The following is a 14,299-nucleotide window of genomic DNA, read 5'->3' as shown; positions in this document are numbered from 1 at the left end:
ATACACATTTGGACCAAAGGTCCATTTTATGGATTTTTTTTTTTCAAACTGCAGAAATCAAATTATTAGGCTGTTAAGCCTACAGTAGTTGGCTACATAGCGGCTTGTTATCTCACATTAACAGTGTAGATGCGGGCTTGTTTTTAGCACAACCGGAAATAGTTTCCCTGACATAGGATATGCTTTTGCCGAAATTTTATAAAATATATAGAGAAAAAAAAAAAAGCGTTATTAGCGGTTTTGTGGATTTCAGAATAACGTTTCTGTTCGGAACAGTTAAAGACCATTTTTTTTTTCGTTTCGTTTCGCTCCTCGTAAAATTCCGTTCGTTTTCGGTTTTCGTTTTCGTTCCTTGAACCGGTTCGGAGCCCTGGCTCTAACCCCATAGAGTTACCAGTATATTGCTCTAACTCCATAGAGTTACCAGTACAGCATAGCTGTCAACCCTCCCATTTCAATATTTTCCTGTAAAACATCCCATATTTCAATACCCTCATAACATTAGCCCTACGGCTGGACCTGTCGGCCTCTGTACTGAGATCCTGTTGCTACTTCCTTGCCCTTTCCAGCGAAACAGATGTTTTTCAAAGTGTTGTTTTGTTTGCTTGAAGGCGACCTTAGAATATTAGCCTATTAAGATACATGGTTGTTGGTGAGAGCACAATTTGACGCCAATCTATGAGCAAAGTCACGTTAGTCCTAGCTCCACACCCGTTAGTCCTAGCTCCACCCCGTTAGTCCTAGCTCCACCCCCGTTAGTCCTAACCCCACCCCCGTTAGTCCTAGCTCCACCCGTTAGTCCTAGCTTCACACCTCGTTTAGTTAGTGCAGCAGTTTTGTAGTAGTAATTCTTGCTGTTAGCACAGCAACAGAAAGACGAATGTTGAAATGTCCCTCAATGTACCTTAATGATCACTCCTGAGAGACCTTACTGATCGCTCCTGAGACTTGAGACCTTACTGACTGCTCCTGAGACCATACTGATCACTCCTGAGACTTGAGACCTTACTGATTGCTCCTGAGACCATACTGATGGCTCCTGAGAGACCTTACTGACCGCTCCTGAGACTTGAGGCTGATCCTGGGAGCTGCAGCCAAACAGGCAGGTGTCTCTGAATACCAAAACATTTATTATTATTATTATTATTTTATTTATTTATTTATTTATTTAACAGGCAGGAATCTCTGAATACCAAAACATGTATTATTATTATTTATTTATTTATTTAAGGCAGGCGTCTCTGAATACCAAAACATGTATTATTATTATTTATTTATTTATTTATTTAAGGCAGGCGTCTCTGAATACCAAAACATGTATTATTATTATTTATTTATTTAAGGCAGGCGTCTCTGAATACCAAAACATTTATTTAACGGCTTAAGAGGGAAAACTAGACGGCATGGTGGTGGGAGGAGCTAGATGGCGTCGATGTCGATGTCATCATCGTCCTTCTCCACCACTGGCTGCACCTTCTCCACCTTCAGCTCCCGCGCCGAGGACGAGTACACCACCTGATCACACACACACACACACACACACACACACACACATTAACACACACACACACGCACATACATTACATATACATAGGTAACACCACACACACACACACACACACACACACACACGGTAAGGGGGTGATGCTGACCTCTAGGTTCTCATCACACACACACACACACACTCACACACACACACGGTAAGGTGGTGATGCTGACCTCTAGGTTCTCGCCACACACACACACACACACACCACGGTAAAGGTGGTGATGCTGACCTCCCCTGGGTTCTCGTCCGCACACACACACACACACACACACACACACACACGTTAAAGGTGGTGATGCTTTGACCTCTAGGTTTTCACACACACACACACTCACACACACACATTGCAAGGTGGTGATGCTGACCTCTGGGTTCTCGCCACGCACACACACACACACACACACACACACGGGTGAGGTGGTGCTGCTGACCTCTAGGTTCTCGCCACACACACACACACACACACACACACACACCGGTAAGGTAGTGATGCTGACCTCTAGGTTCTCGCCACACACACACACACACACACACGGTACGGTGGTGATGCTGACCTCTAGGTTCTCGTCACACACACACACACCGGTAAGGTGGTGATGCTGACCTCTAGGTTCTCGCCACACACACACACACACACACACACACACACGGTAAGGTGGTGATGCTGACCTCTAGGTTCTCGCCACACACACACACACACACCACACGGTAAGGTGGTGATGCTGACCTCTAGGTTCTCATACACACACACACACACACACACACGGTAAGGTGGTGATGCTGACCTCTAGGTTCTCGCCACACACACACACACACACACACGGTAAAGATTGGGGTGATGCTGACCTCTAGGTTCATGCACACACACACACACACACACCGCGATTGGGTGGTGATCTTTGACCTCTAGGTTCTCGTCACACACACACACACACACACACACACACACACACACACACACACACACGGTAAGGTGGTGATGCTGACCTCTAGGTTCTCGCCACACACACACACACACACACACACACGGTGCATTGGTGATGCTGACCTCTAGGTTCGTCACACACACACACACATGGTAAGGTGGTGATGCTGGGCGATCCAGGTTCTCGCCACACACACACACACGGTAAGGTGGTGATGCTGACCTCTAGGTTCTCGCCACACACACACACACACACACACACACACACACACCGCGATTGTGGGTGGTTGCTTAAGACCATCTGGGTTCATAAGCCGCACGCACACACACACACACCACGGGGTTGTGATGCTGACCTCTAGGTTCTAACACATACACATACACACACACACACACACACACACACGGTCTTGGGTGGTGATCTTTGACCTCTGGTTCTCATCACACACACACACACACACACACACACACACACACACTTGCGGTGAGGTGGTGCTGCTGGACTTCTGGGTTCATCAGCCACACACACACACACACACACACACACACACACACATGGTAAGGTGGTGATGCTGACGTCTAGGTTCTCGCCACACACACACACGGTAAGGTGGTGATGCTGACCTCTAGGTTCTCGCCACACACACACACACACACACACACACACACGGACGGGGTGGTGGTGCTGCGACCTCTAGGGTTCACCACACACACACACACACACACACACACACGGTGAGGTGGTGCTGCTGACCTCTAGGTTCTCGCCACACACACACACACACACACGGTAAGGTGGTGATGCTGACCTCTAGGTTCTCGCCACACACACACACACACACACACACACACGCGGTGGGTGGTGATGCTGACCTCAAGTTCTAAGCCACACACACTTTCGGTGCGATTGGTGATGCTGACCTCCTATGGGTTCTCGTCACACACACACTGCGATTGAGGTGAGGTGATGCTGGACGTCTGGGTTCGCCACACACACACACACACGGTAAGGTGGTGATGCTGACCTCTAGGTTCTCGCCACACACACACACACGGTGAGGTGGTGCTGCTGACCTCTAGGTTCTCGCCACACACACACACACGGTGGCAGTGGGATGCTGACCTCTAGGTTCTCATCACACACACTGCGGTGAGGTGGTGCTGCTGACCTCAGTTCTGGCCCCACACACACACACACACACACACACCGCGGTAGGTGGGTGATGCTGGCCGATCTGGGTTCATAAGCCACACACACACACACACACACACACACACACACACACACACACACACACACACGGTGAGGTGGTGCTGCTGACTTCTAGGTTCTCGCCACACACACACACACACACACACATGGTAAGGTGGTGATGCTGGCCGTCTGGGTTATAGCCACACACACACACGGTAAGGTGGTGATGCTGACCTCTAGGTTCTCGCCACACACACACACACACACACACACACACACACGGTGAGGTGGTGCTGCTGACCTCTAGGTTCTCGCCACACACACACACACACACACACACACACACACACACGGTGACTGCTGACCTCTGGGTTCATAGCCACGCACCGCGGTGAGGTGGTGATGCTGACCTCCCAGGTTCTCGTGCACACACACACACACACACACACACACACACACACACACGGTAAGGTGGTGATGCTGACCTCTAAGTTCTCCACACACACACACACTCGGTACGGTGGTGATGCTGACCTCTAGGTTCTCGTCACACACACACACGGTGAGGTGGTGATGCTGACGTCTAGGTTCTCGCCACACACACACACACGGTAAGGTGGTGATGCTGACCTCTAGGTTCTCGCCACACACACACACACACCGCGGTGGGTGGTGATGCTGACCTCTAGGTTCTCGCCACACACACACACACTGATGCGGGTTGGTGATGCTGACCTCTAGGTTCACACACACACACACACACACACACCGCGGTGGTGGTGCTGCTGACCTCTGGGTTCATAAGCCACACACACACACACACACATGTGGTGAGGTGGTGCTGCTGGCGATCTAGGTTCTCCGCCCACACACACACACACACCGCGGTAGGGTGGTGATGCTGGCGTCTAGATTCACACACACACACATGGTAAGGTGGTGATGCTGACCTCTAGGTTAGCCACACACACACACACACACACACACACCGTTGGGGTAAGGTGGTTCTGCTGACCTCTAGGTTTCGCCACACACACACACACACACACACACACACACACTGTGAGGTGGTGCTGCTGACCTCTGGTTCTCGCCACACACACACACATCTGGTAAGGTGGTGATGCTGACCTCAGGTTCTCGTCCACACACACACACACACACACACACACGCGATGCGGTGGTGATGCTGACCTCTAGGTTCTCATCACCGCACACACACACACACTGCGTGCGATTGGTGATGCTGACCTCTGGGTTTCGTCACACACACACACACACGCACGCACGGTGAGGTTGGTGGACGGTCTTTGTTATCTGGGTTCTCGTCACACACACACACATCGTCAGATTAGTTGATGCTGACCTCAGGTTCTCACACACACACACACACACACACGCACACACATGCCGCGATTGGGTGCTGACGTCAGGTTCACACACACACACACGGTACGGTGGGTGATGCTTTGACCTCAGGGTTCACACACACACACACACACACACACACGATTGAGGTGGTGCTGCTGACCTCTGGGTTCATACACACCGCACGCACACACACACACACACACACACACACACACACGCGGTGGTGAGTTGGTGCATCTGGGTTCTGGGTTCTCCCCACACACACACACGGTGGGTAAGGTTGGTGATGTTGACCTCTCGGGTTCTACACACACACACACACACACACACACACACATGCGGTGGATGGCCACACACACACACACACACACTTTGACCTCTGGGTTCTGCCAGGTTCTAACACACACACACACACACACACACACACACACACACACGCGGTGAGGTGGTGATCTTTGACCTCTGGGTTCTGTGCCACACACACACACCGCGATTAAGGGTTGATGATTTGACCCTCTGGGTTCTAAACCACACACACACACACACACACACGCGATGCGGTGGTGATGCTGACCTCTAGGTTTCTAGATCACACACACACACACACACACACACACACACACACTGCGGTGGGTGGTGCTGCTGACCTCTGGGTTTCGCCACACACACACACACACACACACACCGGTGGGGTGGTGCTGCTGACCTCTGGGTTCGCCACACACACACACACACACACACGGTGGGGTGGTGCTGCTGACCTCTAGGTTCTCCCAACACACACACACACACCGCGGTGGGTGGTGATGCTGACCTCTAGGTTCTTAAATACACACACACACACACACACACACAGTGGCGGGTGATTTGCTGCTGACCTCTGGGTTCTAAGCCACACACACACACACACACTGCGGTGGGTGGTGATGCTGACCTCTGGGTTCATACACACACACCGCGGTGGGTTGTTGATGTCTGACCTCTAGGTTCTGTACACACACACACACACACACCGATGCGATTGGTGATGCTGACCTCTAGGTTCTCGTCATCACACACACACACACACACACACACACACACACCGCGATTGAGGTGGTGCTGCTGACCTCTAGGTTCATCACACACACACACACACACACACACACACATGGTAGGGTGGGGTGATGCTGGCGATCTAGGTTCACACACACACACACACACACACACACACACACCTGCGGTAGGGTGGTGATGCTTTGGCGTCTAGGTTCTGCCACACACACACACCGCGGTAAGGTGGTGATGCTGACCTCTAGGTTCTCATACACACACACACACTTGCGGTGAGGGTGGTGCTGCTTTGACCTCTAGGTTCTGCCACACGGACACACACACACACACACACACACACACACGATTGAGGGTGGGGTGCTGCTGACCTCTGGGTTCTCATACACACACACATCGGGTGGGTGGTGATTCTTGTTACCTCTGGGTTCTCATACGCACACACACACACACACACACACACACACACACCGCAGTGCGGTGGTGATGCTGACCTCTATGGTTCTCATCATCACACACACACACACACACCGCGTGCGATTGGTGATGCTGACCTCTGGGTTTCTCGCACACACACACACACACACACACACACACACACACACGGTACGGTGGTGATGCTGACCTCTAGGTTCTCGTCACACACACACACGGTGAGGTGGTGCTGCTGACCTCTAGGTTCTCGCCCCACACACACACACACACACACACACCGGTAAGGTGGTGATGCTGGCGATCTAGGTTCTGCCACACACACACACACACTAAGGTGGTGATGCTGACCTCTGGGTTCTAAGCCACACACACACACACACACACACCTGCGGTGAGGTGGTGCTGCTGACCTCTGGGTTCTGCACACACACACACACACACACACACACACACCTGCGATTGGGGTGGTGCTGCTGACCTCTGGGTTCTCCCCCACACACACACACACACACCGCAGGCAGGTGGTGATGCTGACCTCTGGGTTCTGTTACACACACACACACACACACACACACACACACTGCTGACCTCTGGGTTCTCGCCACACACACACACACACACGGTGGGTGGTGATTGGTGCCCTCTGGGTTCAGCCACACACACACACACACACACACACACACACACACGGTGAGGTGGGTGATGCTGACCTCTGGGTTCATAGATCACACACACACACACACACACACACACCACGGTGAGGTGGTTAACCTTTGACCTCTGGGTTCTGAATCACACACACACACACACACACACACACACACACTGCACAGTGCGGATTGGTGCTGCTGACCTCTGGGTTCTCGTCACACACACACACACACACACACACACCGCGTGCGATTGGTGATGCTGACCTCTGTGTTCTAGTCACGCACGCACGCACGCACACACACACACGCACACACGCACGCGATGCGGTGGTGCTGACCTCTGGGTTCTCGTCACACACACACACACACACACACACACACGGTACGGTGGTGATGCTGACCTCTAGGTTCTCGTCACACACACACACACACACACACACACACGCGATTATCTGGGTGGTGATGGACCTCGGGTTCTCGTCACACACACGCACACACACACACATGGTTGGCGGTGGTGGTGCTGGGACCTCTGGTTCTGGCCCACACACACACACACACACACACTGCACGGTGGGGTAGTTGCTGCTGACCTCTAGGTTCTCAGCCACACACACACACACAGACATTCACACACACACCCGCGGTGAGGTGGTGCTGCTGACCTCAGGCTCTGGTCATCCTCTTCCTCCTCTGCTGCGGGTGATGAAGGGCTGCCGCCCTAAGCGTGGATCTCTCATGTTGGCTCGCCGACCGCGTGCTTCTTAGACACCTGACACAACCGCAGCATGTTACCTCTGAGGTTATTGTGTGTGTGTGTGTGATGCGTCAGTGCAGTAGTACTGGGTTAGTAGCTCAGTAGTTATTGCTGCTTTTGCTTCTGCTTGCTACATTCTGATGCCACCGGCTAGTCTCTTCCTGTCGGTACACAGCCTCTCCACCTTAAGACTCCTGCCCCTCATTGGCCATACATGGTAACTGGGCCCTAGACTCCTACAGTGCCCCCTCGTGGCCATACATGGTAACTGGGCCCTAGACTCCTACAGTGCCCCCTCGTGGCCATACATGGTAACTGGGCGGACTGGACTTCAGGGGATCGAAGGCAGCAGCCGGGGCCCCAGAAGGCTGATAACCACCCTGGCCCCAGAAGAATAATAATGTTAATTTTGTCACCTATTTTAATTTTAGTCTTAGTCTTAGTCTTGTGACGAAATGTCTTTTTTAGTCTTTTAGTGGGCTAAAGTCGTCATTTTAGTCTAGTTTTTTAGTCAAAAAAAAAAGAAAACTAAAGGTATCTTAGTCTTAGTCAGTTTTAGTCAACACATTTTAGTCTTTTTTTCATAACAAATTATTTCTGATTACCATTTTGAGGTCAAATAGTGTTTCACACATCTCAATTTTCCAACAAGATTGTGTGTGTCCACAGGGCTACTTTCGTCTGTTATAATTACTCATTCTGATTTTTTTGTCAGTCAGTATGTTTTACATGCACAGGTAAAGTCGAGCTACAGTTATGCCATTTCGGCTGGGTTTGACCATAGATATAAAAAGATTTGACTGGACCGGGGTCATATTCGTAGATCAGTGTTTCTCAAAGTGTGGTCCAGGAATCACTGGTGGTCACAATACTATCCCAAGTGGTCCTTGAGCAGGCGTGGTAAATATAATATAGATGAGTTGTTTGCAATATTGAACCAACTTGTATGTAAAACAGTTCTGCACTGTCTATGTAAGATATGCCAGTTTAAATCATACAGTTTGAATCACACAATAAGCAAGTGCAAAGACAATAAGCAAGGTGGTTCAGGTGGTAGGCCCTATAGTGTAGACTAATTATAGGCTACTGTTGAAGTAGGTCTAATCTTTTTTTTTTTTTTTTTTTTTTTTAGCTAGGGTTAGTTAAGTGGTCCTGAAACTGAAAAGTTTGAGAAACTGTACTGTAAGGCCAAACTATTAATGTTTTACTCAACCTAAGCTAGATGGTGATATCCCCAAACACAACACATTCTAAAACAGACTCTCCATCTTAGCCATAGCTAACTTGCTAGCGAACTTTCCATATTAGCTTACTTGCTAGCAAACTTTGCATCATCAGTCTAACTAGTTAAATAGTTGACATTACATGATGAACATTTTCGTATAGACATTCTGGTGGATGTTAATTTGTATGAGAGAGAAGCTTCAACTGGGTATGTAGCATTGTGGCATAAAGCTTAGGTAGTTAGCTTGCTAACTCTGGCAGAAATCCCCAGTGTTCTTGTTCCATGTAGTTTTAGGTGTTGCAGCCACAGGGTTGCAGCAACAGCCACGTGGAACTAGCCCTACACAGAAAGCTGTTGAGTTCATGTTAGACTCTGCATGTGTGTGTGTGTGTGTGTTCATGTTAGACTATGTATTGTGTGTGTATGTGTGTGTGTGTTTGTGTGTTCATATTAGACTGTGTGTGGGCTCTATCGTCGTTAGCGCATAATTGACTTTGTATACTCGGCTTTTGTCTTTCCTATTTTGCAGTCAGCACATATTGGAATTTTTTCCTCCACAGGTGCGTGCCTGTAAATTAGGGAATTGATTAAGCCCACCGGGCGGTTCATGAAAAAAAACGCGAGGCGTGTTCGGCGAAAGCGTTCACTGTTGATATTTTGCAGTTTCCGAAAACAATTCGCCACAGACCAGGAACTCCCTGGTCTAGCAGTCTAATGGCGCAAATGCAAATGCTATTTTGAGGGCCTGCGTGGAATGAATATATTTTGCACACCAATCTACAGACACCCCGTGATTTCCGGTTTTGTTAGGTGCATTGGTGACCTAAAAATGAGTAGCCTACAACATCTACATGCAATATATTTACAATAACGCCTATTATGACCTATTAATTTTGGACAACTTTATACAGCCTACTATAAAGGCCAAAGATTGCCTTTAGTTTTGTTCCAATTTACCGTTTATGTATGGCTTTAAACATTCGTACGTCGCTTTATCAGCCTAAGCATTATTCCAGCTAAGCTGGTTTTAAGCACCAGAATTTTGACTACCTTGTTGTAGCCCATCTGAAATAACTCCAAGCATATTTCCCTTCATCCTTTATTTATTTTCAAAAGTTTTATATCCATGATGGCCTTGAAAGTCTTGAGTTAGTGAATTAGCTTAAATCAGCTTTTATGAGCTATTAACCAGCAAATAGTACAAGAAAGCAGCAAGTATGGCTACATTTCTGTAGTTGCTGCACCCATTCATTCACTCTCCTGCTCAAGCGAATGTTGTCGTGCATTAAGTTGATGATAAAGTGTTTACAAACTCTACTTAACAGAAAATATTGTAAATAGCCTACTGTCATGCAGTTAATGGGATATACTGTGCAGAGTTGAAAGTTAGGTCAACTTGGAAACTGTTTTCTCACAGGCCGCCTGTACTTTCCAGCGCACACTTTGCTCACTCATCTATACAACATAGTTCCCATTTCGGTAAACCATACATAATTTCAAGAAAAATATTACCACTTTCGAGGAAATCAGTGTGGTGTCCATTAGATGAAATCTGGCGTACACATTTTCACAATCGGAGGTGTGTTGATGACATAAATTAGGAAATATTAGATGATGACTTAAGGAGGCGTGATGTTGGGTGCATGCCCGATGCCATTTAACCCAAATGCCCCAGCGGCAGCGCGGAAGAAAGAGATTAACTGGACAGAAGAGCTGCATTGTCTATAGAGGTAATGTTAGATTACATTGTACATAACAAAAATATCACCATGCATTCATAATCTCGTGATTCAGTAAGTGATCCCAAAACATCGTAAAGTATGTCTTTGTGACAATTCTGTATTACATTTTGTCAAGAAAAAAATCAATAGCTGACAGTTTCTAACTGAACAGTAAAATTATAAGCTGTGAACGGCTCCTGGCTGCGCCCTGGCAAACCAGCCACCATAATAGCAATCAGCTATGGAAAAAAGCGTGCCTGTTGTTAAAGGAATGTGAGATGGCAGCCTGATTGGTTTATTACACGTTAAACTAAACCACACCCATGATTAATGTAGCTACTTCAGACCACCCCATTTTAGATTTAGCCTGGCGCAACAGTCGAATATCGGTGATAAAATAGCATCATCGGCTAAGATCGCCCTCAAAGTGACTTGCGTTTTTTTAAAAGACACTTCCTGCGTTTCAGGCGTTAAAAATATAGCCTTGAGTGTGTGTGTGTGTAGCCGTGAGTGTGTGTGTGTGTGTGTGTGTGTGTGTGTGTGTGTGTGTGTGTGTGTTCATATTAGACTCTGTATTGTATTATTATTATTGTGTGTTCATATTAGACTCTGTGTGTGTGTGTGTGACTAATAATGTGTGTGTGTGTGTTTTATTAATTCATATTAGACTGTGTGTGTGTGTGTGTGTGTGTGTGTGTTCATATTAGACTGTGTGTGTGTGTGTGTGTGTGTGTGTGTGTGTGTGTGTGTTTATGTTAGTCTTTGCGTGTGTTCTTTACCTTCTCAGCCCAGGCCAGAATGACGTCCTCGTCCAGCAGGTCGTTGTCATAGAGATCCTTGAGGATGACCGGTACCCGTGGCAACAGCTGCGTCTGATGGAGCTTCACCACACACTCCACACCCCCCAGCAGGTACCTCTGAGCCTTCTTATCATTATGGCAGAACTACACACACACACACACACCACACACGCACACCACACACACACACCACACACGCACACCACACACACACACACACACACACCACATACACCACACACACACACACGTCTGATGGAGCTTCTCCACACACACACACACACACACACTCCACACACACACACCACACACACTAAATTAGACCCACAAACACAAAAGCCCTCCAGCAGTAGCCTCGAGCCCTCTTACTGTATGTGTGAATGTGTGTGTGTCAATGAGAAAATGTGTCGCGATATTAATGATGATATTAATCGCGTGTTAATGATGATATTATTGAGTGTAGGAATTAATGGGGAATGTGATGATGTCTATTAATGATGATAATGAAGTGTGTAATGTGTGGGGAGGAAAGAAATGTGTGTGTGTGTGAAAGAAAGTGTGTATGAAGAGATTATTGATCAATATGTGATGATATTGACTATGTGTAGTGTCTGAAATTATTCAATGAAAGAAAGAAATGTATGTGTGAGAATGTGTGTGTGTGTGTGTGGAAATTATGTATGTGTGTGAAATATATTGTGTGAAACGTGAATGATTGATAACGTGTTAATGCGTGTGTAAAATGACTATTGAAGCATTATTATTGTGTGTGAAATGTATACTGTGTGTGTAATATTATTATTGTGTAAGAGGAGGTATTATTATTATTGTTATTCAAGTATGATGTGTGTGTGATAAATAATCTATATATCATCTCATTATTATTATTGTGTCTAATAATGTCAACATGCAGTGTTTCCCACAGAGAATAACATTTTTATTTGTGGTTGGTAGGGGGGGCAGAATTAGCTTGGAAATGCAGCGGTTTTAACAAATTAGCGCTGCAGCATGATTATGATGCTAACCAGATTTAAGCACAATTTAGTACAACCTGGAAAAAATCATTTGTGTGGTGGTCAATGTTGATATTGTGGTGGGCGCCACAAATAAGTCAATGTATATAGGAAACACTTTGGTGTGTGTGTGTGTGTGTGTGTGTGTGTGAGAGAAGTGTGTGTGTGAGAGTGTGTGTGTGTGTGTGTGTGTGAGAGTGTGTGTGTGAGAGTGGGTGTGTGAGAGTGGGTGTGTGTGTGTGGGTACTCACGCGTAGGAAGTGTCTCTTGTATGTGGGGATCTGCTGGCGGATGTTGTGGTCAAGCAGCAGCTCCGTGAGGATGAGCGGCCCCATCGCACGTACGTCCAGTCGCTCCGCCTCCAGCACCAGATCCACCACCACCAACGTACCGTTCTCCTTCTTCTGCTGCTCACACACACACACACACACACCGCGCTGCGCGCACAATCAGGCCGTATGCCTGCGTACCGCCTGCCTGTAGTACACTTGCATTGCCTGGCGTACGCAGCGGTGTGCCGGCAAAACACTTGCAAATACTGCCGCATCACCAGCGGTAAATGCCTGCGTACCACTGTCTGGCGTACTTACCTGTGGTGGCGTACCTGGACCGCCACGTACCGCCGTAGCGTACTGGATACGCACGTGCACTTGCGCACACGCACCGCATTACACACCGCACCCTGCCTGCTTGCTGCTTGCCTGCCTGCTTCCCTGCCTTTTGTCTGCTGCTGGCGCTGCGCTTTTGCACGTACCTGCTACCTGCGCTGCTCTATCGCGCTGCAGCCCAGCAACACTGCCCGCTGTAGCGCCCTGCCTTACCTGCCTCTATCTTATGCACGCACACACACCACATTCTTTATCTTGATCGTCCGGGTTGATTAATAAGGTCAATCAAGACGGGATCAAATATCAGGTTAAAACACACTGGGTTCGTATGATTGCTGATTAGACTCACCGTCTCATCATCCCTGGAGGTGTTGATATTGATGATAAATATTCGATGATATATTCGATGATGATATCGACAATGATGATATCGCGATGTCAACGTCGATATCTCGCATTTAATGTGTCCCCTACGACGTGGTTGGCAGAAGATGTTGACCCTCTCCTCCAGGGTCATGTGGAGGTCGTCGGAGAGCGTGAGGTTCTTGGCGTGGTCACTGATCTCGCTGAGCTTCCTCCGTCGTCTCCTCCGCCCAGTCGTCATCCTCGTCATCGCCAGCCTACACACACACACACACACACACACTGGCACACACACACACACACTGCAGCGCGCACACCGCTTTTACCTGCGCTTTTATGCGCGCACATGCACACGCTTTGAACACACACACACACACATACATACACACCGCGCACATGCACACACACACGCATACACACACACACACACGCATACGCATACGCATACGCACACGCACACACACACACACACGCATACGCATACGCATACGCACACGCACGTACACACACACACACACACACACCGCGCACACACACACACGCACACACACACGCATACACACACACACACACACGCATACACACACACACACACGCATACACACACACACGCATACACACACACATGCACACA

At 48.4% G+C, this 14,299-nt stretch overlaps 1 pseudogene; it reads right to left on the bottom strand.

Moving 5' to 3' along the window:
- Positions 1–1,419: 1,419 nt before the first annotated feature.
- The window catches only part of LOC125299133, a 15,020-nt pseudogene continuing 2,140 nt past the window's right edge, over positions 1,420–14,299 (bottom strand).

Source organism: Alosa alosa, chromosome 1 (assembly GCF_017589495.1).
Source record: "Alosa alosa isolate M-15738 ecotype Scorff River chromosome 1, AALO_Geno_1.1, whole genome shotgun sequence".
Lineage (NCBI taxonomy): Eukaryota > Metazoa > Chordata > Actinopteri > Clupeiformes > Clupeidae > Alosa > Alosa alosa.
This window is presented reverse-complemented; position numbering and strand designations above follow the sequence as displayed.